Source organism: Heterodontus francisci, chromosome 31, assembly GCF_036365525.1.
Source record: "Heterodontus francisci isolate sHetFra1 chromosome 31, sHetFra1.hap1, whole genome shotgun sequence".
In the NCBI taxonomy this organism is placed as follows: domain Eukaryota; kingdom Metazoa; phylum Chordata; class Chondrichthyes; order Heterodontiformes; family Heterodontidae; genus Heterodontus; species Heterodontus francisci.
Window position 1 is genome coordinate 10,099,525 of NC_090401.1, and position 24,003 is coordinate 10,123,527.

Here is a 24,003-nt window from a genome sequence, read left to right on the forward strand (position 1 = left end):
GCAAGACACCAGGTGGCCACACGGTTTAGAAAGGCCTCCTTCGAGATTCTCCTCCAGGCTGCTTGGGAAAGGTGGGAGGTCCTTTTTACCAGTGATGGCAAAAAGAGGTCCTCCCACCTGACCAAGAAAGCGTGGACGGAGATTGCTGAGGAGTTGGAAGTTACCAGCTGGAACTGGCTCCAGTGCAGGAAGAGAGTCAACATTCTCCTTCTGCAAAGGTGAATGCTCCACATCTCTCTTTTTAGTGATTGCAAGTGGCTACGCAAGAGGAAGCGGGATTTGGGGAGGGAGGCACCACAGTGGCAATGGCAGAGGGGCTTAGACATCACCTCATCCTGACAGATGCATGGCTGCATCTCAGCCACAAACCACCTTCTTTACAGATCACCCCCTTAACTCCCCTGAGAGCGGACAGGAGCATGAGCTAAATGTGATACTCCAGAAGGAGACAAGGGGCTGACACTAGGAAAACTGACATGTTGATCTCTTTGTGAAGTATAACTATCTCCCTCTTTCTACTTGCAGGACAAGAGGGCCCACAACAGGAGGGAGACATCACAGGCTGGCGGACGCATCTCAGATCCCCTATCCACAGCAGAGGAAAAGGTACTAGAATTAGCGGGGACCCAGGACGGCTGCTTATAACAGATGGAGACACTGGAGTCTCTGTGCGAGAGAGTGAAGATTGTCTTCCATCAACATACAGTTCACTTCTGGAGTCCCACATCACATATAGTTGGCATGATGAGATCTGCACAGCCTAACCCACAAAGTGTTTGTTCTCTCAAGTAGGTCGGCATCTGCAGGAGACTCAAGCAGAAGAGGGACACCGTCCACTTCTGAGAAGGAGGACCACTCAGAGAATGCACCGTCCCTTGACTCTCCTGCACCTTTCATTAGTGCAGATACGTTCATGGTGGTGGGTTTCCTCTCAACTTTAGAATCAGAATCACAAGCTGGTGAGAGCACCACATACGCGCCCAAGCAGCTGATTGAGGCTGAGACAGCCAAGGCCTCTGACATTCGGAGGACTGTGGGTGGCCAGGCCCATGCTGAGCCCAGGCTGATGACGAGCCTCTGGTGTCGACAGCACAGGGCATGCTGGAGTTGCAGAGAGAGGTTCGGCAACGTCTGGCGGAGATACCTGAGGCCATGCACAGCCATGACTGGACGACGGAGGAGTCCATCCATGCCATGAATGCTACCATGTCTCAGGCATATAAGTGCATGGCTTCCTCCATTGGGAGGTTGGCCATCCTCATTGAGAGCCAGATCCCACAGATGCACACAGACCTGTACACTATCGCCTTGGCCATGAGCTCAATGCAACACTGGCAAGGCGAGAGAAGGACAAGGCCCCTGGAGTCTTCTCCAGCTCCTTCTCCGGTCAGCAGGGAGGTTCAAGTGAGCCTTGAGAGGGAGGAGGAGAGGCTGACCTCGATAGTGCGGTGCTCCCCTCAGGATGCTCTGACTGTGGACACTGGCTCCTCAGGCTCTCTGCCAGTGAGGCCTAGCACCAGCAGCAGCAACGCCTGAAGCGAGTCCTGCACCAGTGCAGGAAACCCTCAGGCAACGGGGGCCCTCCAGGCCTCAGGCAGCCAGAGTACAGCCACCGAAGTCATCACAGGTCAAGGGGCAGCCTGATCAGCAGCCTGCCTCCAGCCCAGCTGCCAGTGAGGGATTCACACCTCGTGGAAGCACAGAAAAGCACCTAGACACACCTGGATTTCGCAGGTATTTGAAATTTGATATGTGCTACATCATATAATGTTCTTTTGTTTAAGCCATTAATCTTCATTGGTAAAACTGATTATTCTATCATACCTTAACTGTGAGCTGCTGACTTCACTATTCCCCCTTACGAACATATGAATTAGGAGCAGGAGTAGGCCACTCGGCCCCTCGAGCCTGCTCCGCCATTCAATAAGATCATGGCTGATCGGACTGTAACCTCACCACCACATTCCCGCCTACTCCCGATAACCTTTCATCTGCTTGCTTATCAAGAATCTATCTGCCTTAAAAATATTCAAAGACTCTGCTTCCACTGCTTTTTGAGGAACAGAGTTCCAAAGACTCACGACCATCTGAGAGAAAAATTTCTCCTCATCTCTGTCGTAAATGGGCGACCCCTTATTTTTAAATAGTGACCTTAGTTCTAGATTCTCCCACAAGAGGAAACATCCTTTCCACATCCACCCTGTCATGACCCCTCACCACCTTATATGTTTCAATCAAGTCACCTCTTACTTTTCTAAACTCCAGCAGTTACAAGCCTAGCCTGTCCAACCTTTCCTCATAAGACAACCCACCCATTCCAGGTATTAGTCTAGTAAACCTTCTCCGAACTGCTTCCAATGTATTTACATCCTTCCTTAAATAAGGAGACCAGTACTGTACACAGTACTCCAGATGTGGTCTCACCAATGCCCTGTATAGCTGAAGCATAATCTCTGTACTTTTGTATTCAATTCCCTTCGCAATAAACGATTCTATTAGTTTTCCTAATTAATTGCTGTAGCTGCATACTAACCTTTTGCGATTCATGCACTAGGACACCCAGATCCCTCTGCATCTCAGAGCTCTGCAATCTCTCACCATTTAGATAATATGCTTCTTTTTTATTATCCCTGTCAAAATGCACAATTTCACATTTTCGCACATTATACTCCATTTGCCAGATCTTTGCCCACTCACTTAACCTATCTATATCCCTTTGTAGCCTCCTTATATCCTCTTCATAACTTACTTTCCTACCTGTCTTTGTGTCATCAGCAAATTTAGCAACCATACCTTCGGTCCCTTCATCCAAGATCTTTATATAAATTGTAAAAAGTTGAGACCCCAGCATTGATCTCTGTAGCACACCACTCATTACATTTTGCAAAACAGAAAATGACTCATTTATGCCTACTCTCTGTTTCCTGTTAGCTAGCCAATCTTCTATCCATGCCAAAATGTTACCCAGACACCATGAGCTTTTATTTTCTGTAATAACCTTTGATGTGGCAACTTATCAAATGCCTTCTGGAAATCTACAGTACATCCACAAGCTCCCCTTAGTGGAATGCCAATATAGGCAAGTCCTCATTTAAATATGATCTCCCATGAGCACTAACGTGTGGTTCAGCTGGACGCTAAGCTTGGAACACAAATAGAAAGGAGGCGACAGACTGCATGCATTGAGGTCAGTCTTTATTGTTTTCTCTCTGAGAGGCCATCATGGTGGCTGGAAGCAGATATGTATGAGATTGTCTCTTGCCTCCTTGGCCCCTCGCTCAATCTGCCTGGCCTCTGATGCAAGGGGTTCATCACCCAGTGCTGGCTGCTCATCACCCTCCTACACATCCCCATCAGTGGAGGAGCGGCATTCACTGAGGTCATCGTCATGAAAAGCCTCCCCTCTCTACAGTCTAGATTGTGCAGAGCACAGCAGACTACAAGGATACACGAAACCTTCACTGGGGCATCCTGCAGCCCAATAGCCTGCTCGATGGGCACTTGGGTGGAGCAAGTGTTGTACCTCTCCCCTGCTGCAGTGCAAGGGTTCCTCACAGCCACCAGTAGCCAAGTCTTCAATGGGTAGCCATTGTCCCTGAGAATCCATCCCTAAAAGAGAGCGAGATGTGGGGCGGGGGGCCTAAAAAGCTGTCAAGGTATGTAGGCATTGTGGCTGTTTCCCAGGAAGCTGGCACACACCTGCAGGAAACATTTTCGGTGATCGCAGACCAGTTGAACATTGATTGAATGGAAGCCCTTCCTGGCTGGCTAGTCTGTGGGAGTCTTGATGGCCACATGAGTGCAATCTATCACACCTGGCATCTGGGGGAATCCAGCGATGGCCCCGAATCCAATGGTCTTCTCGGCCTGATTGTCAGGGTTGGTCTGGTAATGCACATAGTTGCCGGCCCTCTTGAACAGGGCGCTGGTCACCTCCTTGATGTAGCAGTGGGCTGCTGCCTGGGAAACCCCACACATGTCCCTGGTGGATCTTTGGAATGATCCAAATGCATAAATGTTTAGTGCCACGGTGATCTTCAGAACCACTGACATAGGGTGACACCAAATTCCATAGGTCACAACTCCTGCAGCAGGGCGCATAAGTCAGTGACAGCTTCCCTGAAGAGCTCGGGATTTCGCTGACAATAGTGATTGGACATTTGGAGGTAGCTGATCCAAGTCCAGTGCACTCTCTGGCACAGGTGAGCCTTCCTTAGCATGGCCGGCTGCTGCTGGTCTCATCGTGGAGCTTCATGGACAGGAGCAGCTGCCTCCTGGCCCTCCCTCCATCGGAGGTGCTGCATCAGGTCATGGGGGTCCAAAAGACAGGGTGTATGAGACACATGCAAGTTGACCAATGGGCCTACAGAGTGCTGTCAATGCAGAGACGACCCTGCCTTGGCAACTGGGCTTTTGCTACTTCTCCCGACAGACTCCCTGATGGTCCTATCCCCTATGCTGATATCTGACACTCTCCTCCAGCAGTATGGACAACCAAACATATCATCAAACAGTTTTGTCACCTGATACAGCTATGCACACCCAAGCAGCAACCCCCCCCCAGAACTTGCAGAGCACCCAAACTCAATCCAAACCCTTGCAGAGCACCCAAGAACCCAACCACCCCTTGCAGAGTGCACAGCACTGCAGGCCGACAACAGCCTCCACCCACCACCCTCTTCCCCAATGTAGTGCTGGACATGGCTGCCTATCCGTCGCTGCATTGAAGCCTTGCCTCAGCGCCGCCAGTTTTTAACGATCAGGAATCCGAAGGCACATGAGTGCTGTCCGCTGTCCACTGAATCCCAAGCCCCTCATTGAATCGTCATGAATTAAATGCGAATGCATTGAAAGTAAGTGCTCAGCAATTATTGCATTAGGGGTGTGGGGCAATTCTGTCTTGGTGCTTTTCCACCACTGACTAAATCTGAACCAATGTCGCATGCCGGATTTCTAGGCGGATGCTTCTGACGTGACTCTCTGTCCCCCCCAATCCCATCATTCCCGCTCCAAATGGACGCACTAAATTCAGCCCAATTTATGCAGTGTCACTCTGTCCCAGATGAGGTGCAACATGGATTAGATGCAGATTAAAGTTATTTCTACACTTTCCCACTAAACATTCCCAGGTACAGGACAAACAGTTTAGGGGCAGATTGAAGCTTCCTTTACATTGTTATATAAACACTCCCAGGAAAGGTACAGCATGGGGTTAGATACAGAGTAAAGTTCCCTCTACACTGCCCATCAAACACTCCCAGGACAGGTACAGTATGAGTTACATATACAGTAAGGCTCCATTTACACATCCCAAATATGTGCCTCAGCTACTATCTCAGAAAAATGTCTTACACTGCTCAAGTTGGCATTTTCCACTTCCACGTGCTGCATCCTTTCTGAAGGAGCTTTAGCACTGCAGGTGTGCAGTCGATAACAATAATGCAGACCTCTGTCAAAGAGGTATCTTTTATAGTACGAGCACCTGACATTTAGCTAACCGACAGTACCACAGATTTACAAAATGTGACCTTATGAATATGCCATCAGATGAAGGGTGCTGGTTTTACTGTAGTAAATGGAGATAGCTTATGTCTCTGCACTATCCAGTGAGGCTCAGCAGTGCTACTGAAATAAGACTTTGATTAGGAGTGTGAAAGGGAATGATGAGATATTGAGGTTGGTGTCCCGTAACAAGATCATAAAAGTCAGCAAGTATAAAAATGCCCAGGCTGAGATCACCAAGTCAGCGGTGGCTTTGTGCTGTGGTTCATGCCAATAGGACACTGGTTTAAGGCTGCTACTAAATCATTTCTCGTAGGTGAGCCAACAGACAAAGGAATGTTTAATGAGAGGTGGGTTGGATTCAAGGTCCCAAAGAGCAGAGACAGAAAGCTTCCTGACCTGTCTGAGGTGTATTGGAACAAAAGTCCTAGGGGGGTATTTTGGTGAAAGGGTGTTGTCAGGCAAGCCTGCCAAGAATGAGGCACACATTATTTCACCACATGAACACTAAAACTTAAAATTGTGGCTGGGAAGAAAAGAGGGCCTATCACAAGGAATTGCCAGGTCCCTGAATGGAAAGACATTTGCATGCTAGCAGACAGTGTTGGAACAAGGGACCCAGTCCTTGCTTCCCCAATACACAGAAGAAGTGGTCAGACCAGTTTAGTCCCATGACTGGCTGTTTTTTTTTTAAATTTGAACTTGCCACAGAATTTTGAACTCAGAAGGCTGTTTGCTCCTGGATAAAGAACACCTCTCTCCTGTCTGCTCTCATCTCGCCCTCACCAGCTTCAGAAACCATTGAAGACACATGAATCCCAAGAGAGAAAAGTCTCCTACAGTGAACAAGATTTAAGAAGAATACTGGGCCCCAGTGAAAGGCAAGACTACCTACACCAAGGACCCTACCGTAAGCTCGAAGCACAGTAAAAAACCTCTCTTCAGAAATTGCCTCAAATCGCTTCATTTTATTTTCCTTCTCTTTTCTGTCTCCATTTGCATGTGCATATCGCTTATACATGCTGGCTTGGGGCGCGGCGTGTATCTGTACGCGTCAACCGAATTAGAGTTTAAGTAAGTTCAATAAATTTCACTTTTCTTCTTTAAACCTAAGAAAACCTGGTGTGCTCATTTCTTTGCCTTACAATTGGAAAGTGGTGAACAAGGATTCACAAAGAGAGAACTCAAAACTCAGTGTGGTTAAAATTAAATACAGTTATAATAAAACCAGGGGAAGACAGTAAAAGACCCCTAGACACCTTTCTCACCTGGTCATAACAGTGTAACCAGGTGCTAAATAGGTGCTGTGATAATAAAGATATGGCTGTTTGAAAGTTTGGTTTTAATGTGCAATTGTGGTCCTAATCGCTGATTACCATAATTTGAAGTGGCCTGACGGTGTTAAACCGTAGAAGTTTAGTACTCAACCACTGATTAGACAAAATTTTCATGGAGCAGTACATGTGGGTTCCACTCACCCACTCCACTGAAGGTGTGTAGAGTGCTCTGGCTGACACGCAATAATACTTTTCAGGATGGCTCATGGACTGAGGGAAAGGGCACACAGGTTCTTGAATGTGGCACTGAAGCTTCTGGTGGAGAAGGACCAGAGAAGGAGGAATGTCCTCTACCCGCAGAGGTGAAAGAGTCCATCTCACTGCCCTGTCCTTCTCTCCTACAGCAGTTGGTGCTGCCTTGCCTGGCCTCATGTTCTTGTCCAGAGCAGGGCCAAGTACTCCCTTTTTCCTACTGACTCCAATAAGGTGGAGCAGCATAGCACTAATTGTTTTTGAGTGAAGTCCTCCAAGCATTTCTGGAATAAATGTTGAGAGAGTGTTGGTGAATTCTTGACAAAGAGTCCCCGAAAGTCTCCTCATGTATTTCAAAAGTTCTCTTCAAACCTCCATCAACAAGTGAACAGTTTAGTTTAGAGATACAGCACTGAAACAGGCCCTTCGGCCCACCGAGTCTGTGCCGACCATCAACCACCCATTTATACTAATCCTATATTCCTACCACATCCCCACCTGTCCCCTATATTTACCTACCACCTACCTAGCCTAGGGGTAATTTATAATGGCCAATTTACCTATCAACCTGCAAGTCTTTGGCATGTGGGAGGAAACTGGAGCACCCGGAGGAAACCCACGCAGACACAGGGAGAACTTGCAAACTCCACACAGGCAGTACCCAGAATCGAACCCGGGTCGCTGGAGCTGTGAGGCTGCAGTGCTAACCACTGCGCCACTGATATACCTTTAAGCAGCACTTGAAATTCTCAGCAACAAACTAGTTTACTCTCAATCAGCTGGTCGCTGTTAGGAGAGGGTGTTAGGTCAAGTGTTAGCCATCAAAATGCTGTGAAAGGCAGTCAGCCCTTAACAATACTTCATGCAGCTGTTCTTCATGCCTTCAACTCCTTTACCAAGATGGCAGCTCAAGACTCCATCTTAGCCATCTTGCAGATTCTTTAACACCAAAAGTATTTGGGGAAAATCGCCCTCTGAGAGTAATTCTATTTTTCAAAATTCTAACCAAAAGGCTTATTGGTACATCATACTCACAAATTTATGACCGAAAATGAAAATGAATAGGCATCATTCATATTAATGCAATAATGGGAGGGACCTCTGGGAGTAAAGCAGCTTAATGGATAACATGAAGCTTGATACAAGGTTGTTGCTCATCAAAGGCTTTTAAGCCATTATAAATCACCAGCATTAATCTCAATCATTGTCCGAAGAATGGAAAATTGTGTCAGTGTCACTACAAGTTTGCCAGAATTCTTTCAGATTGAACAGGATGGAGTTTATACAGGCAGTTTGTTACAGTAATGGGCTTTTATAAAACTTTTTTCATCCTCATTGTTTTAACAGCAGTTCCCCAAAACAGTTCTTGTCCCCTTTGAACTTCATGTTCTGGGATTTACAATTACCCTACTTACTATAATCATTTCACTGGATTAATATAGTCTCAATTTATGTTATCAAACATTCTGAGTTAGTGGATATTAGACATATACCAGAACAAAACTGTGAACACATGTCTCATAGAATCATAGAATGATACAGCACAGAGGGCAGCTATTTGACCTATCATGCCTGTACCAGTTCTTTGAAAGAGCTAGCCAATTAGTTTCACTTCATTGCCTTTTCCCCAAAGCCCTGCAAATTTTTACCCTTTCAAGTATTTAGCAAATTCCCTTTTGAAAGTTATTATTGAATCTGAATCTGCACAGTGGATTCCAGATCACAACTCATAAGGTGATCTGGAATGCAGAAAAGTGAGGAACAAAATAATGTTGAATGTCTAGATTGGAAGAGGGCTAATTAAGCTCATACAAATAATCTAGTGGAAGCGGAGATGATCAATGACTTCAAAAGAAAGTTGGATGACCACCTGACAGAAATAAACTTTCAGGGCTACAAGGATTGAGCAGGGGAGTGGGACTGAGTACCTAGCTCCATGGAGAGCTGGCATGGACTGGATGGGCTGAATGGCTTCCTTTTGTGCTGTAAATGATTCTATGACTCTATGACTCACTCTATTAAAAATTCTAATCTCATCTCTGGTTCTTTTGCCAATTACCTTAAATCAGTGTCTTCTGGTTACTGACCCTCCTGCCACAGGAAACTGTTTTTATTTATTCTATCAAAATGCATCATCATTTTAACACCTCGACTAAATCTCCTCTTAGCCTTCTCTGCTCTAAGGAGAAGAATCTCAGCTTCTCTAGTCTCCTTACATAACTGAAGTCCTGCTTTCTGGTACCATTCTCATAATGTATGTCTGCACCCTCTCTAAGGCCTTGACATCCTTCCAAAAGTGTGGTGTCAGAATTGGACACAATACTCCAGAAGATGCTGAACCAGTGATTTATAAATGTTTAGTATAACCCTTTTGCTTTTGTAGTCTATTCCTCTGTTTATAAAGCTAAGGCTCCTGTATGTTTTTAATGACCTTCTCAGCTTGTCTTGTCACCATCAAAAATTTGTGCACATGAGCCCTCAGGTCTCTGATCCTGCACCCACTTTAAACATGTATCATTCAGTTTAATTTGCCTTTTCCCATTCTTCCTCCCAAAATGCGGTACTTCACACATATCAGCATAACATTTCTTCTGTCATGTGGTTGCCCATTTCACCAGTCTCTGTCCTCCTAAGTGTGTTACAATCCTCTTCTCTGCTTACCACATTTCCGAGTTTTGCGTCCTCCGTACACTTTGACATTATGCCCTGTACACCCAAGTCCAGGTTACTAATACGTATCAAAAAAAGCAGTAGTCCTAATACTGACTTCTGGGGGACACCACTGTATACTTCCTTCTGTTCGAAAAAACAACCATTCACCACCACTCTCTGCTATTTCCTTACAGTTAAATGATAGGAAGCACAAAACCTCATCAAGCTATCAAAAGTAATGTGTCCGATAATACATACAAAGGAGTCTGTAATTGGTCAGCCATCCTTCATAAGAATGACTTCTGAAGAACTAAAACAGCTTCTGATTCACAAAACCATGTGTTAATTTCTTGTAAAGCAGCTTCAAGGTTGTCTGATTGTATTACTTTTGGCAATAGCATAGTGTAACTTAACATTTCAAGCAAAGCGAGACAAGGGCCTTTGATCATTTCATCAAATTTCAAAAGAGCTGTTGAACTCCTTAAAACCCATGCTTTTATCCTCTTAATTGCTTTGAAGTAGAGATTGTTAGATAAACTTTATGATATTACATTCTGATGTACAACTGACAATGTCACATATAAATATGCAACTAAATGCAATATACATGTATGGAACTAGACAGGATTGACCCTATTCACAGAAAGAAAAACACATTTCATAGAAACACACAAAATCTACAACACAGGAAGAGGCCATTCAGCCCATCATGTCTGTGCCAGTCGAAAAAGAGCCATCCAACCTAAACCCACTTTCTAGCTCTTGGTCCGTAGCTTAGTAGGTAAGGACACTTCAAGTACAGATCAAAGTGTTTTTTAAATGCAATGACGGTTTCTGCCTCTGCCACCCCTTCAGGCAGTGAGTTCCATACCTCACCACCCTCTGGGTTAATAAAAAAACGCACCTCAACTCCCCTCTAATTCTTCTACCAATTAATTTAAATCTATGGCCTCTGGTTATTGACATCACTGCTAACTGAAATAGATCCTTCCTATCCACTCTATCCAGACCCCTCATAATTTTGTACACCTCAGTTAAATCTCCCCTCAGTCTCCTCTGTTCTGCAGAAAATAACCCCAACCTAGCCAAACTTTCCTTATAGTTAAAATTCTAAATCCCTGGCAAATCCCCATAAATCTCCTTTGTACCCTCTCCAGTGTAATCACATCCTTCCTGTGATGTGGTGACCAGAACTGTCCACAGTACTGTAGCTGTGATCTAACTAGTGTTTTACACAGTTCTAGCATAACCTCCCTGCTCTTATATTTGATGCCTTGACTAATCAAGGACAGTATCCCTTATGCTTTCTTAACCACCTCATCTACCTGTTTTGCCACTTTCAGAGATCTGTGGACATGAACTCCAAGGTCCCTCTGTTCCTCTACACCTCTCAGTATCCTATCCTTTATTGTGTATTCCCTCACCTTGTTTGCACTCTCCAATGCATTACCCACATTTCTCCAGGTTGAATTCCATTTGCCACTTTTCTGCCCACTTAACCAGTCCATTGGTCTCTTCCTGCTGTCTACAGCTTTCTTCCAACTCCACTGCCAATTTCTGTATCATCTGAAAACTTCTTAATCATGCCCCCTACATTTAAGTCTAAATTGTTGATATATACCACAAAAAGCAAGTGACATAGTACTGAACCCTACAGAAACCCACTGGAAACAGCCTTCAGTTACAAAAACACCCATTGACTATAATCCTTTGCTGCTTGCTACTGAGCCAATTTTGAATGCAACTTGTCACTTGTCCTTGGATGCCATTGGTTCTTAGTTTTCTGATGTCTGCCATGTGGGATCTTGTCAGAAGCCTTGCTAAAATCCATGTAGACTACATCAAACGTGCTACCCTCATTGACTCTCGATGTTACCTCTTCAAAAAAGTTCAATCAAGCTAGTCAGAAACTATCTTCCTTTAACAAATCCATGCTGACTATCCTTGATTACTCCGCGCCTCTTTAAAAGACCTTTATCTTTTGAATGGCGATTTATACTGTCTCTCTGAATTTTTTCCAATAATTTGCCTAACACCGAAATTTGGCTGACGGGCCTATAGTCATTCAGTCTATCCCTTCCTCCCTTTTAAAACACTATACAACATTAGCAGTCCTCCAGCCCTCCGGCACTATGCCTGTAGCCAGAGAGGATTGGAAAATGATGGCCAGAGCTTTCACTATTTCTTGCCTTGCTTCTGTTAGCAGCCCAGAATAGATTTCATCTGAGCCTGCTGCTGTATCCACTTTCTAAGATGCTAAACACCTTAATATTTCTTCTGTCACCATATTTCTCCCTTCCAATTCACACTCCTCCTCCTTCACTACAATGTTTACATTGTTGCCCTCTTTTGCGAAGACAGACACAAAGTAGTCAAAGAACAAAGAACAAAGAAAATTACAGCACAGGAACAGGTCCTTCGGCCCTCCAAGCCTGCGCCGATCCAGATCCTCTATTCATTAAGAACCATGCCCACGTCTTCTGCCTCCACACACAAGTTATCTTTTTGGTCACTTAGCAGCCCTACTCTTCCTTTAGTTATCCTCTTGCTCTTTATATATTTATAACACATCTTTGGGTTTTCCTTGGCAATATTTTTTCATGGCCTCTCTTTGCTTTTGTAATTTCCTTTTTAATTTCACCACCGCACTTTCTAGACTGTTCTAGACTTTCTGCAGATTTTAAGAGCAAGAAGCCAAAATAGGCGTCGCGTGCAAAAACTTTCAGCTCCTGCGCATGGGGCCCATATCGTGGAGCCGCCACGATTCCAAACCCACCAACCCCCCCTCCGCCCCTCCGATGAAGTAGAAGGGACAGACGAGCCATCACAGGCAACGGCATCTGACACCATTTTTAAAGGGCTTAGAGCCCCAACTGAGCATTTAAATTTGTAAAGGGCCAGTTATTGTAAATTTTTAAAAAATGAATGGAAAAGTCTTCCCATGCCCTCTCCCAACCCCCCAATGGCATTAAACTTCATTTCAGCCCTTCCCACACCTCTCCCCCGGAATATCTACCGTCATTAAATTATTATCTCGTCCCACACCCAAAGTTCAGAGCTTTCGTCCTTTACTCCTTCCCATCACTCCCCCCAACCAATCCGAGGAGTTTGCCCCCACTCCTGCACTGAGAAAGGTTCCTCCTCCCCCCTCCCCACAGGAGTTGCACCTTGTTTCCCTGAGCGGGGATTCGAAGGCACGGCATTGTCGACTGCCCGAATGAAGATACCAACCTGCTGGCAGGATCGCTGCGAGCTACATATTAATGTATGGTAAGCAGCATTTACATATTTTAATGCGGGTCAAGTCACATTTGACCCCGTTCCCCTCCCCACCCCGCACTGGAAATCTTAACTCCTCCCCCCTCGCCACCTCTGGCTTTCCCCAGAGGGGGAATTGAAGATGCAGGAGTGCCGGCTGCCGCACTGAGGATCGCGGCGGGCCCGGAAGATTCAAGATAAGTTCATTTAAATTTATTCATCGCATTAATTTAAATATTAAAATTGTGGTCCCGTCACCCAGCGGTGGGGGGAACCGCCACAGAGCCTTGCCACCGCTGGCGGGATTGGGCCAGGCCCTTCTGACGTCAAGTCCATAGCGGGCCTCTGCCCCAACTATCTTTCGCCACCCCACCCACCCTCCCCCCGCCACTGATGTCGTGGGCTTGGTAAAATCCAACACCTAGTAGTGTGATTTCCCTGTTTTTGTTCCTCAGTTATATGACCTCTAGCATATCATTCCTCATCACAGCTGTGATTGTTTCTTAAACCTGTGCCTGTAGAGATCCAAACAAGTAAAAAGTCCCCATCAATCAACGGAATGAAGTATTTTGGCTGAAATGATTGAAACTGTATAGCGCTCTGGTCAAACCTTGCATTAAGCAGTTCTTTCAGTTTTAGTCACTGAGGAATAGGTAAGTAGTACAAGAATGGATGCGGATCATGAGAAGGAGGTGGATTAGTGTGATTGAGCTCAAAGGGTTTTGGAACAACTTCAACATTTTTTATAAAATATTCTTTCATGGGATGTGGGCATCACTGGCAAGGCCAGCATTCGTTGCCTATCACTTGAGAAGGTGGTCGCCTTCTTGAACCGCTGCATCGCTCAGCGTTGCGATAAAGTGACTGAAAGAGGGCCCGACAGATACGTAAGCTGGTAACTAGAGCAAAAAAATGTAAATCCAAGGCCTTGTTTTAACTTATACCATGACTGTCGGACAATGGGACATAGAAACAAACTAACTAAAGGCAAGTCCAGGACTGATATCAGGAAACTTTTCACCCAAGGAGCTGAGTAATGGAGGACTCAAATCAATCAAGAGGCATTAAGATGGGGAAGTGTAGATTTCTACAGACTAATCTGCTGAAAGGAACGAATTGTCTTCATCAGTACGAGCATTAGAAAAACTTCTGATGGTGTCAATTAATCCTGCACCTACCCCTAAGGCTGGTTCCAAAACAGCAGTGATTCAATTGTATTAGCCAATAGCACTGTCAATAGTGTACCTCTCCCAAAACCACACTGCCTGACAATAGCACTGTCCACACAATGTGTCATGGCTGCTGTCTGATGTGTGCTCCAATGATGCCCATGTTTCTTTTCATTACATAAGGAGATATGGGAAAGTTACTTAATGTAAGAGAAACACAACTGCACTGAGGTAGCTATTTGTGGTCATCACTTACTTCAGACACTCACAGACACACTATGAGCATCCAGCACTTTCTGTTCTTATTTCAGATCTCCATCATTTGCGGTTTCCCTTTGTATCGCAGCTTGGAATCCACAGTTCCAGCCTCAGTCTCCACGTTTGATGTACTGAATGTGTGCAATTTATAATCGCTTAAACTAAACCTAAATCAAGCTACAAAAACCAAACTATTTAATTTCTGACAAGAAACAGATTGCTTATTAAAATAATAATGTTGAGAGATTTAAACTCTTGAATGCACAGTCTGCTCCTTTCATCTTATGGCCAAATTGCTATTACGCTCAATAGAATTTTCAGCTGATGATGTCACGGGTTAAATTTTGGCCATGTTTCTTTATCTGTTTGGATATTGACCTCCTCTATTTCGCCTGAGTGGCCACTCTTCATTGGCTGAGCCAAGACAGTGAGTCCAGATTGTGATTATTGCCAGGATATTTGACTCACCTGACATCTGAGCATGTGCAATTTCCAGAAGCTGTCACAGCATAGTGATTAAAATTGGGTGCCTTAGCTGAGGGTAGCTGTAACATGGCAAGCACAGAAAAGGAGAGGACAACACAATCTCGGAGACTCAAGCTGTAAATTGGGATAATTCATGTAGTTCTGAACTTCATAATGTCAAGCACAGAGACATGTGAAACATCCAAATTTAAAATGGAGTCTCAGACAGTCATGTTGCTCTGTGTCATGTGTGAAAAAGATTAGCAGTGCTACAGAGAGTCTCGTTCAATGGTGCAGCGGCTGGCCATGTGGAACTGAGTCACTGCAATCTAAAGGGTCCCAGGTTGCAAGATTGTATCTCTGACCTATGCTCACGTAGCTGATCTCAGCTGAGGACCAGAAGCAGCATCACAATTGGTCTCAGCATCCATGGACTATGGAGAAGAAAAGTCAGCCAGGCTTCCTGCTCCCCATTGATATCCAGTGATCCCTGCTGGAAACACAGGAACGGAGCAAGAATACACCATACAGCCCCTCAAGCCTGCTCCACCATTTAAGACAATCATGGCTGATCTTCTGCCTCAATTCCACTTTCCTACCTGCTCCCCATATCCCTTGATTCCCCGAGAGATCAAAGATCTGTCTATCTCATCCATAAATATACTCAATGATAGAGTATCCCCATGGGGGTAGAGAATTCCAAAGATTCACAACCTTCTGAGTGAAGAAATTTCTCCTCCTCTCAGTCCTGAATGATCGCCACCTTATCCTGAGACTATGCTGCTCTGTTCTAGATTCTCCATCCAAGGGAAACAACATCTCACTCTCTACCCTGTCAAGCCCCTTCAGAATTTTGTATGTCAATGAGATCACCTCTCATCTTCTAAACTCTGGAGAGTATAGACCCAATTTACTCAGCCCCCTTCACTTATCCCAGGAACCAATCTAGTGAACCTCCACTGTACCGCGTCCAATGCAAGTATATCCTTCCTTTGATATGGAGACCAAAACTGCACACAGTACCCCAGGTGTGGTCTCACGAAAGCCCTGTGCAATGGTAATAAGAGTTCCTTATTCTGCTCGGATCCACTTGCAATAAAGGCCAAGATGATTTTTGCCTTCCTAATTGCTTGCTGCACCTGCATGCTAACTTTCTGTATTCCTTACACGAGTACTCCCAAGTCTCTCTGAACATCAACATTTGGAGGTTTCACACCTTTTAAAAAATATTCTGCTTTCTATTCTTACTACCAAAGTGAGTAGCCTCTTCCCTACATTATACTCCTCATTGCCCATTCACTTAACCTGTCTATATCTCTTTGCAGCCTCTTTGTGTCCTCTTCACAGCTTAGATTTCCAACACACTTTGTATCATCAGCAAACTTGGATACATGACTCTCAATCACTTTATCCAAGTCATTAATATAGATTATAAATAGCTGAGGCTGCCAGCGTTGATCCTTGTGACAATTCACTAATTACAGCCCATCAATTTGAAAATGCTCTGTTTCTTCCTACTCTTTGCTCCTTGTCGGTTAAACAATTCTCCACCCATGCTAATATATTGTTCCCAACTCCATGTGCCCTTATCTTGTGTGTCATGCAGGCCCCCAACTGCCAAGAATGAGGCACATTAATTTCGCCACATGGACATTAAATTTAAAATTGTTACTGGGAAGAGAAGGCCTGTTACAAGGGGTTGACAGGCCCCTGGTTGGAAAGATATTTTTGCATATTAACAGACAGTGTGTGTAGACAAAGGACCATTCCCTGACCCACACAATACACAAAGCCAGAAATAGTTATACCAGTCGGTCACTTGACTAACCTGCTGGCCAACTTGGGGAGTTTTAAATTGTAGAGACAGTGTTTGAACTGGCATAAAGCAAGACCACGTGAAGGCTGAAAGGGAATCCTAGATCACTTTTTCACCTGGTCGTAACATGTGTATTAACCTTTTGTGTGGCACCTTATTGAACACCTAAGTATACTACATTTACTGACTCCCCTTCATCTACCCTCCTACTTGCACACTCAAAAAACTCTAATAAATTTATCAAACATGATTTCCCTTTCATAAGACCATGTTGAATGTCTGATCATACAATGATTTTCTAAGTGCATTGTTAAAACTTCTTTAATAATAGATTTCAGCATTTTTTGATGACTGATGTTAGGCTAGCTGGTCTGTGGTTCCCTGTTTTCTTGAATTATATTCACTATCTTTGGGGCAGCACAGTGGCACAGTGGTTAGCGATGCAGTGGTTAGCACCACAGCCTCACAGCTCCAGTGACCCAGGTTCAATTCTGGGTACTGCCTGTGCGGAGTTTGCAAGTTCTCCCTGTGACCGCGTGGGTTTTCGTCAAGTGCTCTGGTTTCCTCCCACAGCCAAAGACTTGCAGGTTGATCGGTAAATTGGCCATTATAAATTGCCCCGAGTATAGGTAGGTGGTAGGGTATGTGGTAGGAATATGGGATTAATGTAGGATTAGTATAAATGGGTCGTTGATGGTCAGCACAGACTTGGTGGGCCGAAGGGCCTGTTTCAGTGCTGTATCTCAAAATAACTTCCAATCAATTGGGATGTTCTAGAATCTAGGGAATTTTGGAAAACCCTATCCAGTGCATCCACTATCTCTGCGGTTACCTCTTCTCGAAACCGAGGAAGTAGGCCCTCAAGTCCGGGGATTTGTCGGTTTTTAGTCCCTTAAGTTTCTCTAATAATATTTCTCTGCTGATTTTTTTTTTAGTTCCTCACTCTTATTAACCTCATGGTTACCCTCTATTTCTGGTAAGCAATTTGTGTCTTCTACAATGAAGACAGACACAAAATATATGTTCAACATCTCTGTAATTTCCTAATTCCCCATGATAATTTCTCTCGCTTCTGTCACTAAGGGACCAACGTTTACTTTAGCCACGCTCCCACTTTTTATTCCTGGTTACTTTACTCTTATATCCTGTTTACTGCCTTTTTATCAACCTTTTGGCTGCCCTTTGTTAGTTTCTAAAACTCTCCCAATCCTTAGGCTTACTATTATTCTTTGCAACACCATAAGTCTCTTCTTTTAATCTAACACTATCCTTAACTTGCTTAGTAGCCATGGACGGATCTTTGTCAGTGAGATCATGTCTTTTAATGGACTGTATTTTTGTTGAACATTTTGAATTGTTTCTTTAAATGTTTCCCACTGTTTATTTACCACTGTACCTTTTAATCTATTTACCCAATCAATCTTAGCCAGCACTCTCATCATATCTATGTAATTGCATTGTTTAAGTTTCTTGTTTGGGACTGGAGTATATTAACTCTCAAACTTAATATGGAATTAAATTGTATTATGATCACTTTTTCCCAAAGGATCTTTTACTATGAGATTACTAATTAAACCTGGCTCATTATGTAATACTAGATCTAAAATAGCTTTATCCCTAGTTGGTACCAGAATGTATTGTTCCAAGAAACTGTCACAAAAGCATTCTACAAGCTCATCTTCCTGACCACCTTTGCCAATTTGATGTGTCCAATCTATATGAAGATTACAATCCCCCTCGATTATTGAACTGCATTTGTTACAAGTTCCAATTATATTTTGTTTAATGCTCTGTCCAACGGTATAACTACTGTTAGAGGGAATATAAATTACTCCCATCAGCGTTTTCTGACTCGTTATTCCTAATCTCCACCCAGACTGATTCTACTTCCTATTCTTCTCAGCCAAGACCCTTTATTACAACTGTCTTTATATCATAGTTTATATCAGGGCTACACCTGTTCCTTTTCCATTCTGCCTGTCTTTTCAAAATGTTGCGCACCCTGGAATATTTATTTTCCAACCTTTTTCACCTTGCAACCATATCTCTGTAATGGCAATTAGATCTGAACCATTTAGCTCTATTTGTGCCACTAGTTTACCTATCTTATTGTGAATGCTCACACATTCAAATAAAGAGAATTTAATTTTTTTCACCATTATTCATTGTATGGAACTTATTTGCATATTACCATTAAATTGTTTGCCCCTTCCCGTCTCACTCTGCTTGTACTCAGCCAAAGCACTACACTGTTCTATTGCCTCAGCTTTTCTCTTTAGATTTCTAAATCCCCTTCACCTGACCCCTCTCCCACTCTTTTATAGTTATATTTATAGTTATATCCCGAGTTATATGATTCACCAGAGCCCTGGTACCAGCCCAGTTTGAATGGAGCCCATTCCAACAAGACAGATCCCTCCTTCCCCCAGTACTGGTGCCAGTGCCTCATGAATCAAAACCTCTTCTTCCCATATCACTCTTTGAGCCATGCATTTAGGACCCTAACTCCTCAGAGTCTCTCAGCAGAACATCATTCCTAGTTTCAACCGTGTCGTTGGTCCCTACATGGACCATGGCAACTGGATCCTGCCCCTCCTACTTGAAGTTTGTCTCGAGCCGTGAGGAGATGTCTTTGAACCTGGCACTGGCCAGGCAACAGAACCTTCAGAACTCCGGGTCATGACTACAGTGAACAGTATCTATTACCCTAACTATATTGTCCCATATCACTACCACAGTCGTTTTCATTCCCACCACTTGAATGGCTTCCTGCACCATGGTGCTATGATCAGTTTGCACATCCACCCTGCAGTCCTTGATCTCATTCATACAGGTAGCAAGTCCCTCGTGCCTATTGGTCAAAGTCAAGGGCTGAGGCTCCTCCATCACTACAGCCTGGATCCCCATACCTGCCTGATGCGCAGCCACACCCTCCTGTCCCTGACCATTGACAAACTCTAAAGTTCTAGAGTGAAGCCTTCTCACCCTAATATGATCTCAACCAAAGCTTCAATTTTTACTTTGAATTCAGTAAAGCTCACAGTTTACCTGAGAAAGGACTGAACAAGCAATATTACCTGTGCACATTTCTGAAAAACATCCCAAATGCTTCACAACTGCATAGTTGAAATGTTGTGATGTAGGCAAACTGAGCAGTTCACATGCAAATCCCACAAACAACAATGAATGACCACTTACAATGATTTTTGGTTGACACTCCAACAGTGCAGCACTCCTTCAATACTACACGAGTGCAGCCTAGAATATATGCCCAGGTCCTGGAGTGGGGCTTGAATCTGCCACCTGCAGTTACATAGAACGTCTGAGGAGCTTGCACAATTCTCAGGAAGCATTGGAGATTAATTGCTCACATGACCAGGATCTTTCCGGATAGATGAGGTGTTAGGGACAGGCCAAGAGGGTGGGGCAAGGTCTGACTGGGTATTGGGTGAGGGTATGAATTGGGCAGTGTGGAATCTCTTGAGGACAGCACAACTTTTCCCGAACAAAGGGCCTGCTTCTTGCCCAGGACTTCTTGAAGCAAATTTGAGAACCAAATATTTAAAATGGTACCATCAGGGCAATACTGACATTTGGAATCTGTCAAACTAGTAGACTGAACTCAACAGTCTTCATATGCGAATACACTCTGTGACCAAACACAGGTACAATGTCTGTTTAAACAACACAAGGCAACAATAATGTTTCTCTGCTTGCAGCATCAGAGCTTTACAGCCGAACAGAACAATTTGATTAAGTAATTCTCAGTGTGTAACAAATTCTGCTTTTTTCCTGCTCTAGGGTTTCAGATGACACTTCTGCATCAGTTAAGAAACTGGCTGAGTGAAAACGCCTTGCACAGCATTCCCAGATCCTGCTGACAGACAAACACAACATTGAACTTTTGTGCTGATACTTGGAAATGTAGAGCATCAGATGAAAGAGTGATTTTGTACAGGCTAGTAGGTTAATGGATACTGCCGAAAAATAACCCCGCCACTCAAATATCAGCTAAATTCAAGTCCTCAACTCAGTCATCATAATTTACTGAAACAGAGAATTTTCAAAAAACAAAATGTGAGGGAGGCAATTTTCCCCAGACACTGCAGGCACAAAGAGCGTCTGAGGTGGCCAAAATGGGGTCTTAAGCCACACACCAGTTCAGCCTGCCTTTAGCGCAAGACATTAACTGGATAAAGGAGTTGTAGCACATGCTGGGAACTACAGGCCTGAGAGTCGTTAAGCCTCTGATAGGCGATTATATTGTCTGCTAGCACTCATTAAAGAGGCTGCACACCATTTTGGTGGATAACAGCGACCAGCTACTGATTACCACCTATTGCCCTCCCTCAGCTGATGAGTCAGTACTCCTCCATGTTGAACACCACTTGGAGGAAGCACTGAGGGTGGTAAGGGCACAAAATGTACTCTGGATGGGGGACTTCAATGTCCATCACCAAGAGTGGCTCGGTAGCACCACTACTGACCGAGCTGGCCGAGTCCTAAAGGACATAGCTGCTAGACTGGGTCTGCGGCAGGTGGTGAGAGAACCAACATGAGGGAAAAAAATACTTGACCTCGTCCTCACCAATCTGCCTGCTGCAGATGCTTCTGTCCATTACTGTATTGGTAGGAATGACCACCGCACAGTCCTTGTTGAGACGAAGTCCCGCCTTCACATTGAGGATACCATCCATCATGTTGTGTGGCACTACCACCGTGCTAAATGGGATAGATTTTGAACAGATCTAGCAATGCAAAACTGGGCATCCATGAGGCGCTGTGGGCCATCATCAGCAGCAGAATTGTACTCAACCACAATCTGTAACCTCATGGCACGGCATATCCCTCACTGTAGCATTACTATCAAGCCAGGAGACCAACTCTGGTTCAATGAAGAGTGCAGAAGGGCATGCCAGGAGCAGCAGCAGGCATACCTCAAAACGAGGTGTCAACCTGGAGAAGGTACCACACAGGACAATCTGCGTGCCAAACAGCGTAAGCAGCAAGCGATAGACAGAGCTAAGCGATCCCATAACCAACGGAGAAGATCTAAGCTCGGCAGTCCTGCCACATCCAGCCATGAATGGTGGTGGACAATTAAACAATTAACTGGAGGAGGTGGCTCCACAAATATCCCCATCCTCAATGATGAGGGAGCCCAGCACATCAGTGCGAAAGATAAGGCTGAAGCATTTGCAACAATCTTCAGCTAGAAGCACCGAGTTGATGATCCATCTCTGCCTCCTCCTGAAGTCCCCAGCATCACAGATGCCAGACTTCAGTCAAGTCGATTCACTCCGCGTGATATCAAGAAATGACTGAAGGCACTGGATACTGCAAAAGCTATGGGTCCTGACAATATTCTGGCAATAGTACTGAAGACCTGTGCTCCAGAACTTGCCGCGCCCCTAGCCAAGCTGTTCCAGTACAGCTACAACACTGGCATCTACCCTGCAATGTGGAAAATTGCCCAGGTATATCCTGTACACAAAAAGCAGGAGAAGTCCAACCCGGCCAATTACCGCCCCATCAATCTACTCTCAATCATCAGTAAAGTGATGGCAGGTGTCATCAACAGTGTCATCAAGTGGCACTTGCTTAGCAATAACCTGCTCAGTGACACTCAGTTTGGGTTCCGCCAGGGCCACTCAGCTCCTGACCTCATTACAACCTTGGTTCAAACATGGACAAAAGAGCTGAACTGAGGTGAGAACGACTGCCCGTGACATCAAGGCAGCATTTGACCGAGTATGGCATCAAGGAGCTCTAGCAAAACTGAGGTCAATGGGAATCAGGGGGAAAACCCTCCGCTGGCTGGAGTCATACCTAGCGCAAAGGAAGCTGGTTGTGGTTGTTGGAGGTCAATCATCTGAGCTCCAGGACATCACTGCAGGAGTTCCTCAAGGTAGTGTCCTCGGCCCAACCATCTTCAGCTGCTTCATCAATGACCTTCCTTCAATCATAAGGTCAGAAGTTGGAATGTTCGCCGATGATTGCACAAGGTTCAACAACATTCGCGACTCCTCAGATACTGAAGCAGTCCGTGTAGAAATGCAGCAAGACCTGGACAATATTCAGACTTGGGCTGATAAGTGGCAAGTAACATTCGCGCCACACAAGTGCCAGGCAATGACCATCTCCAACAAGAGAGAATCTAACCATCTCCCCTTGACATTCAACGGCATTACCATCGCTGAATCTCCCCCTGTCAACATCCTAGGGGCTACCATTGACCAGAAACTGAACTGGAGTAGCCATATAAATACTGGGCAGGTGAGTAGGTTATTCCATTGTAAGCGTCACTTCATAGCACAGTCGACAACATCTTCCATCACTTTGCTGATGGTTGAGAATAGACTGATGGGACAGTAATTGTCTGGATTGAATTTGAAAGAAAAAACTTGTATTTATATAGCGCCTTTCACAACCACCAGATGTCTCAAAGCGCTTTACAGTCAATTAATTACTTTTGAAATATAGTCACTGTTGCAATGCAGAAAATGCAGCAGTTAATCTGTGCACAGCAAGCTCCCACAAACAGCAATGTGATAATGACCAGATAATCTATTTTTGTGATGTTGATTGAGGAATAATTATTGGCCAGGGACAACTCCCCTGCTTTTCTTTGAAATAGTCCCATGGGATCTTTTACATCCAATCAAGCAGACAGATGGGACCTCAGTTTAACGTCTCATCCAAAAGATGGCACTTTTAGGCAAGGGAATCAAAGGTTATTGGAGGTATATGGGAGTGTGGAATTCAAGACACAAACAGATCAGCCATGATCTTATTGAATGGTGGAGCAGGCTTAAGGGGCTAAATGGCCAACTTCTGCTCCTAATTCGAATGTTTGTATGTATGTAAGTTCAGACAGTGCAGCACTCCCTCAGTACTGTATCGAAGTGTCAGCCTTGATTTTTGTGCTCAAGGCCTGGAATGGGATTTGAACCCGAAACTTTGTGATTTGTCTGTTTTTTGTGGACAGGAAATACTTGGGCAATTTTTGACATTGCCGGGTAGATGCCAGTGTTGTAGCTGTACTGGAACCGCTTGGTTAGGGGTGTAGCTAGTTCTGGAGCTCAAGTATTCAGTATTGCAGCCGGGATGTTGTTGCAGCCCATAGCCTTTGCTGTATTCAGTGACTTTAGCCATTTCTTGAAAAGGGAGTGAATCGAATTGGCTGAAGACTGGCCACTGTGAAGCTGAGGACCTCAGGAGGATCCACTCGGCACTTCTGACTGAAAATCATGACAAGCAATTTGGCCTTGCTGTTTAGCATTGATGTGCTCGGCTCCATCATCATTGAGAGTGAGGATGAGGATGTTCATGGAGCTTCCCCCTCCTGTTAGTT